This window comes from Octopus sinensis, linkage group LG5, assembly GCF_006345805.1.
Source record: "Octopus sinensis linkage group LG5, ASM634580v1, whole genome shotgun sequence".
Classification (NCBI taxonomy): domain Eukaryota; kingdom Metazoa; phylum Mollusca; class Cephalopoda; order Octopoda; family Octopodidae; genus Octopus; species Octopus sinensis.
Window position 1 is genome coordinate 33669797 of NC_043001.1, and position 7388 is coordinate 33677184.

The following is a 7388-nucleotide window of genomic DNA, read 5'->3' on the forward strand; positions in this document are numbered from 1 at the left end:
GTTTGTGCCAGGGAAAAAGCACCACTGATGCTGTATTTCAGGTAAGACAGCTGCAGAAATACCTAGCCAAAGATAAACCTCTGTACCTGGCTTTTGTTGATCTGGAGAAAGCCTTTGACAAGGTTCCCTCAATCCCTCACCTGGTGGTCAATGCAGAAACTAGGGATAGATGAGTGGTTAGTGAGAGCTGTACAAGCCATGCACAGGGATACTGTCAAGTGAGGGTTGTCAATGAGTATAGTGAAGAATTCTGGATAGGGGTCCACCAAGGATTAGTCCTCCAGGCAATAACAGGAATTCAAGACAGGATGTCCCTGGGAGCTCCTCTATGCTGATGGCCTTGCTCTAATAGCTGAGTCACTATCAGAACTAGAGAAGTTTTAGGTGTGGAAGCAAGGTCTAGAATTTAAGGGCCTTAGACTCAATCTAGCAAAAATAAGTAGGAAGGCAGGCAAATCAGAAATCCCTTCAGTTTGATGGCCCTGCTTGATCTGTAGAAAAGGCGTAGGTAGAAACTCCATAAGATTTACCTGGTGTAAGCTATGGACACATATGAGATGCAGCAATATTAAAGGAAGGTGAACTGGGAAGATAGTTTTTGCATGTGGAAAATGCTCAGGAGCAATAAACACTGAAAATGTGCAGAAAACAGCTTCCATCACAAGCCAGGGAAAAAAAAAAACTAGAAGTAGTTGATAGCTTCCGTTGCCTAGGTGACAAAGTCAGTAGCAGGAGTGGATGCTCTGAGAGTGTAGCTGCTAGAATAAGAATAGCCTGGGCAAAGTTCAGAGATCTATTTCTGCTGGTGATAAAGGGCTTTGCTCAGAGTAAAAGATAGACTGTATGACGCATGTGTGTCAACAGCCATGCTACATGGCAGTGAAATATGGGCCATGACTGCTGAGGACATACGTAAGCTTGCAAGGAATGAAGCTAGTATACTCTGCTGGGTGTGAAATGTCAGTGTGCATACACAACAATGTAAGTGCCCTGAGAGAAAAGTTAGACGTAAGAAGCATCAGATGTGGTGTGCAAGAGAGACAACTGTGCTGTTATGGTCATGTGTTGCATATGGATGAGAACAGCTGTGGTAAAAAGTTTCACACCCTAGCAGTTGAGGGAACCTGTAGAAGAGGAAGACCTCGCAGGAGGTGGGGAAGCACGACCTTCAAATGTTGGGCCTCACAGAGGCAATGAAAAGTGACCGAGACCTTTGGAGATATGCCATGCTTGAGAAGACCTGGCAAGCCAAGTGAGACTGACTGGCCTATGCCAGTGCAGCATAAATGGCCCATTTAAGAGTACCCTTCAGTCATTGGGCAATAAACAGCGCTTGCGAAGACCTGTTGAGTCAAGTGAAGTCATTGTCATGGCCAATGACAGTACTGCCTGATTGGCACCTGTTCCAGTGGCACATAAAAAGCACCATTTGAACGTGGTCCATGCCAGTGCCGCCTGAATTGTACCGTGCCAGTGGAATGTAAAAATCACCATTCAAGTGTGGTCATTACCAGTGCCGCCCGACTGGTCGTGCCAGTGGCACGTAAAACGCATCATTTGACCATGGTCGGTACCAGTGCCACCTGACTGGCTCCTGTGCCGGTGACACGTAAAAAGCACCATTCAAGCATGATTGATGCCAATACCGCCTAACTGGCCTTTGTGTTGGTGGCATGTAAAAAAGAACCCACTAGACTCTCGGAGTGGTTGGTATTAGGAAGGACATCTAGCTGTAGAAACTTTGCCAAATCAGATTGGAGCCTGGTGCAGCCTTTTGGCTTGCCAGCTCTCAGTCAAACTGTCCAACCCATGCCAGCATGGAAAATGAACATTAAACGATGATGATGATGATAATAAAATTACATAACACACCAGAAGCATATGAATTAATTTATAAACATACTCAATTATTACTGCCAAATGATTTTAAAGTATGCCCCATTAGATGATTTATTCAACAGGTATTATATAACCAAAACATACATAGTTCTGCCTCACTGAAGTTGAGATCCAGCTAGGTTGAAAACATACTCTTGTTAGACCTGCTTGTCCACTTTATGACCATAAAATTGTGTAGTAGGTCTAAATGCTGTGCATTAATAAAATAAATAGCATTTGGATCTCTTCATTACTTGGACATCGTCCAATACTGTTACAAATTGTCATGCTAAACCTTTTGGTTTTGGTTTAGGTTTTTTTTTTTATTTGTTTTGCTTTTGACTTATTCAGTTTAAGGAATTTGAAACTGAATCTTGACATTTTTTTTTATTCAAGATATAAGTTCAATATTCAAAATAAACTATTCAAGAGAAAAGAGAAAAAAAAACTACTGCAATAAGAAATGTGTTGTCTTAATTCTGGCCAATATAATGTTAAAAAGAAATGTTAAGAGCTATGTACTCTTAGGGAAAATACTACTACTTACAATAGATCTGTAGATAAAATGTTTTATTGATTGAAAGTTGGAGAAAGGATTTTGTTTGCAGCTTTCAATGTTGCACACATTTGAGAAATTAGACCATAGTTTCCTTATTTTAATATTTGTTTTTTACTTACAAGCCAAATTTTTTTAAGAGGGTGAAACAAGATATTAAATCTACTCAGGCTTGTACAGAGACAAAGCCTGGCAATTTCAAGTAAAATGAACTGGAGATACGTAAAAAGCACTATCCGAATCGTGGCCGATGCCAGCACCACCTCAACTGGCTTCCGTGTCAGTGGCACGTAAAAAGCACCATCCGAATCGTGGCTGAAGCCAGTCCACCTCGACTGGCTTCTGTGCCGGTGGCACGTAGAATGCACCAATCCAACCGTGGCCGATGCCAGCCTCACCTGGAACCAGTGCAGGTGGCACGTAAAAAGCACCCACTACACTCATGGAGTGGTTGGCGTTAGGAAGGGCATCTAGCTGTAGAAACATTGCCAGATAAGACCGGAGCCTGGTGCAGCCTTCTGGCTTCCCAGATCCCCAGTCGAACCGTCCAACCCATGCTAGCATGGAGAACGGACGTTAAACAATGATGATGATGATGATGCCATGGATAAAGTTAGGAAAAATTTAATAGGAATCTTCAGTTTGGTTTAAATGTAACTATCATCACCTGTCTAATTACAGCCAGGTAACTGGCTATTACTAAACAACTTAGGACAGGCAAGTACAATTCCTATGAAAAGGCTATATATGTTCAAAGAACCTCTAGTCACTACCACACCAGCTATAAGGAATTAGAATCAGAAGAATATCTTATCTTTCTTCAGAGATATCCTGAAAAATCTTAATCCCATTATAATGAGATGTCAGTGGGAAGACTTTTTAACAAGAAATTAGTGATTATAGTGTTTGGCCCCTTCTTATATTATCCTCTACATGCATCATGATTCCCTTTACACCCCTTTTTCCTCTCAACTCATTTGTGCTTCGTTGTTCACACGTTTTTTCATGCTAGTATGGATTAGCAGAGTACACATTGAGGCATTTTACAACCCCCTTACTGTCACTAACACTTACCTCTCTTAAGCATCTTCTTTGCCCTTGTAGCAACTGATGATGAAGATGCTATACAAATGAATGGATATGACTCTTTGTAATATTTGTTTGATTATGTGAATTGCTATCCTGTTTCTTAACCCTTTAAGCCCTGACCTCCTGAACCTTATTTCTAGATGCACTCCACCGGTAGAGCAGTGCTAATGATATAGAGAAAAATAAGCCATTCACTGGTAAACTGGTGTTATAGGCTCAAAGGGTTAAGCATCTCAACAATTACCCCATAATGATTAAAAAAGTTTTCTCTGCCTTCATATTATTATGCTTGCTACATTCTACTGGCAACTTGAATGGCTGACACCTATGTTGGGTCTACTTAGGGAAGACCTCTCTCTTGTGTATGTCAAGTATCACTGTCATGCAAGCAGTGCCATTCATTTCCAATCTTCCATAAAAAAATGTCTGGTCATGAAAGTTGGAAATAGGTAAGGGTTAGTGACAGGAAGAGCATCTGTCTGTTGAATATTCACCTCATGGTAAAGGTGGCGAGCTGGCAGAAATGTTAGCATGCCGGGCAAAATGCTTAACCATATTTCGTCTGCCGTTACGTTCTGAGTTCAAATTCCGCCGAGGTCGACTTTGCCTTTCATCCTTTCGGGGTCAATAAATTAAGTACCAGATACACACTGGGGTCGATGTAATCGACTTAATCCCTTTGTCTGTCCTTGTTTGTCCTCTCTATGTTTAGCCCCTTGTAGGCAATAAAGAAATAAGAATATTCACCTCATCAAATTCTGTCCAACCCATGCAAGCTTGGAAAAGTGGACATTAAAATGATAATGATACCAATTTGATATATACCCTATAGCAGTATCAATATTTCAAATCATGATTCCCCTCCAGAGAACTAAACAAATTAATAACACTGTATATATATAATTCTTAGGGGTAATGTTTATCCCCAATTAAATATGAGTGCTCTCATCATCATCATCATCATCGTTTAACGTCTGCTTTCCATGCTAGCATGGGTTGGACGATTTGACTGAGGACTGGCGAACCAGATGGCTGCATCAGGCTCCAATTTGATCTGACAGAGTTTCTACAGCTGGATGCTCTTCCTAATGCCAACCACTCCAAGAGTGTAATGAGTGCTTTTACATGCCATGGCACACGAGCCAGTCAGGCGGTACTGGCAATGGCCACGCTCAAATGGTGTTTTTTACGTGCCACCAGAACAAAATACACTGCAGTAGTTACCATGAGAGAAACTCTCATAATGGCTTGTTGGTGAAAAATGCATTCTTGTATAAACAAAAATCCCCACTATTTACAATGCCGAGACCACCAGATCACAGGGTTTCAACCTTGTTATATAATTCTTAACTAAAAAAAAATGAATAAATACAATAAAGCTAAATGTAAGCTTGGATCTGTACTAAAAAGCCCAGAGAATTCCTGCTGGGACTTCCCCTATAACTACATTAATATTTAAGTTCCTGACCATGCTACCCATAGGTTTAACAATGACCAAGATGCTATTTATACCCCCTGTAAAAGCAACATTAACCCCAACAACAATTGTTTAGGGAATATGAACTACCATAATTCCATTAGCCATAACATCCCTAATAGTGCTACAACTGTATACCCAAATGCAATATTTCCAAAAACTACTTTTGAATTTAACAACACATGTACTGTGGCTAACACTATTATTGATGATCATAACATTAAGTCTAATAATATAGGCTGCTGGAACTGAAATTATATAATATATATATATATATATATATATATCGAGAGAGAACAACAATATACACTTCCCACTGTCAGAGAATAAGAGAAAGTGGTGGCTAAGAGAATAGACTTAATTATTGATGACATCCGATACAAAAAAAAAGGGCTTTGTAATTCCAGAATTACAAAATGATCAGTTTCATTTGTCACCCTAGTAAAATACTGCTGAAAGCTTAACAAGAAGGCAAAGGAACTTCAAACCAAAAGAGTGGATGTACAGCATAGCTGATCTTCAACATCAAACTATTAATCAAGAAATATCTGCAACACCACTGTGATCTCTACCGCAACTTCACTGACTTCAGTTAATGCTTTGATTGTGTTCAGCATGAAGGTATGTGGTAACTTCAATACCAACCTCATCCTAATGTTTCAAGTAGTAAATGAAAATGTAAATTCAAATCTAACAATTTTCATGAATAGCAATCTCAGATTTTTTCAGAACAGTTAGAATTTGTTAATGCTGTCTCCTCTTGCCAGGATTTTTCAACATCTTCTTGGAAAACATTGTGCAGGAAACACCAAGTGAGTTCCACACCTCAGTTTCTATAGAAGGATCTCTTTTACTCTTTTACTCGTTTCAGTCATTTGACTGTGGCCATGCTGGAGCACCACCTTTAGTCGAGCAAATCAACCCCAGGACTTATTCTTTGTAAGACTAGTACTTATTCTATCGGTCTCTTTTTCCAAACCGCTAAGTTACGGGGACATAAACACACCAGCATCGGTTGTCAAGCAATGTTGGGAGGGACAAACAGACACACATATACGACAGGCTTCTTTCAGTTTCCGTCAACCAAATCCACTCACAAGGTTTTGGTTGGTCTGAGGCTATAGTAGAAGACACTTGCTCAAAGTGCCACGCAGTGGGACTGAACCTGGAACCATGTGGTTGAAAAGCAAGCTACTTACCATACAGCCACAGATGACCACATTTTAATAAGTGTTTTGCTGACAATATCAGCTAATGGGAGGCAGTAACGCAAAAGTATAGAAAGCCACAACCAGAACACAATAACAAATATCATACTGAATGGACAAAAACTGAATGAAGTGGACAATTTTAAGTATGTTGGTCTGACTTTGAGCAATAAAGGAGATAGATGTAAGTCTATTGGGTTTGACCTTATCTGCCGTGACAAAGTTGAACATCATTTGGTAAAGCAGTTCTATCAGTTATTCTATGAATTTTATATTCATACAATAACAATCCCAAGGTATCTCAATATTCCTTTGTGAGTTTGAAACCTTACGTTAACATCAAGCACAGAATAAAAAAATACAGATATTTGAGCACATGTGCTTCAGAAGGCTGTTCTCCATCTTGTACCTAGAGTATTAGGTAAAGAACTTTGTCAGACAACAAATCATCAGACAATTAATATGCTGCCAAATATATTTGGAACAATCAAATATCTCATCATAACACCTTGTCCAAAACTATAATCTAGGGCGCAGCTGAAGGGAGGATCTGACAACATTAAGGACTAGAGAGGTTTTAAAACTGTGACCCTTTTAGGTGTGATAGAAGATAAGGATCAGTGGAAACTGCTGACTGCCTCAGCACCAAGAGTACCAACCCTAATGACTGACTGTGCTTTATCACTTTCTCTAATCTACCTGTATGAATAACTTCCCTTTAGTGGCTAAAATCAATAACATTTTAAATTCTTTAGTTTTCAAACAGCTGATAGTATGAATTATGTTTTGTGACCCACGCAAAGAGCTTTTTTTTTTTTTTTTGGTATAATCAATAATTTCTATATCTTAAATAAGCCTGTCCAGCAAACCTTATATTTTTGCATTGTTTTTGATTTTCAAGTTCTTTCTGAAGTTCTTTATGTATTATTATATTTATTTTGACATATATTTGCCATTTAAATATGGCTAACCCCTAAGGGTGGATGCTACTGTAGTTTGTAGCCCCAGGAGGACACCTCCTCCAGCTGGCTTTAGACATACTTTCTGTGCCCTATCAGTATTTGCAAAGGGAAGCCATCCTTCCCATCTCCAACTTATGATATACACGGACTCGAGTTTCAGGGTATTGACCCATCATCGGCGTGTGACAATCACAGTTGTCGATGAAAAGTAGGTTCCC

The 7388-nt window shown here is 39.6% G+C and overlaps 1 long non-coding RNA gene across 1 annotated transcript in view; it reads right to left on the reverse strand.

Moving 5' to 3' along the window:
* The window catches only part of LOC118763620, a 23173-nt gene extending 16032 nt beyond the window's left edge, over window positions 1-7141 (reverse strand). The window contains exon 1 of the long non-coding RNA XR_004999381.1: window positions 6211-7141. This is a non-coding gene — a long non-coding RNA (uncharacterized LOC118763620). The remainder of the gene's footprint in view (window positions 1-6210) is intronic.
* Window positions 7142-7388: the final 247 nt, after the last annotated feature.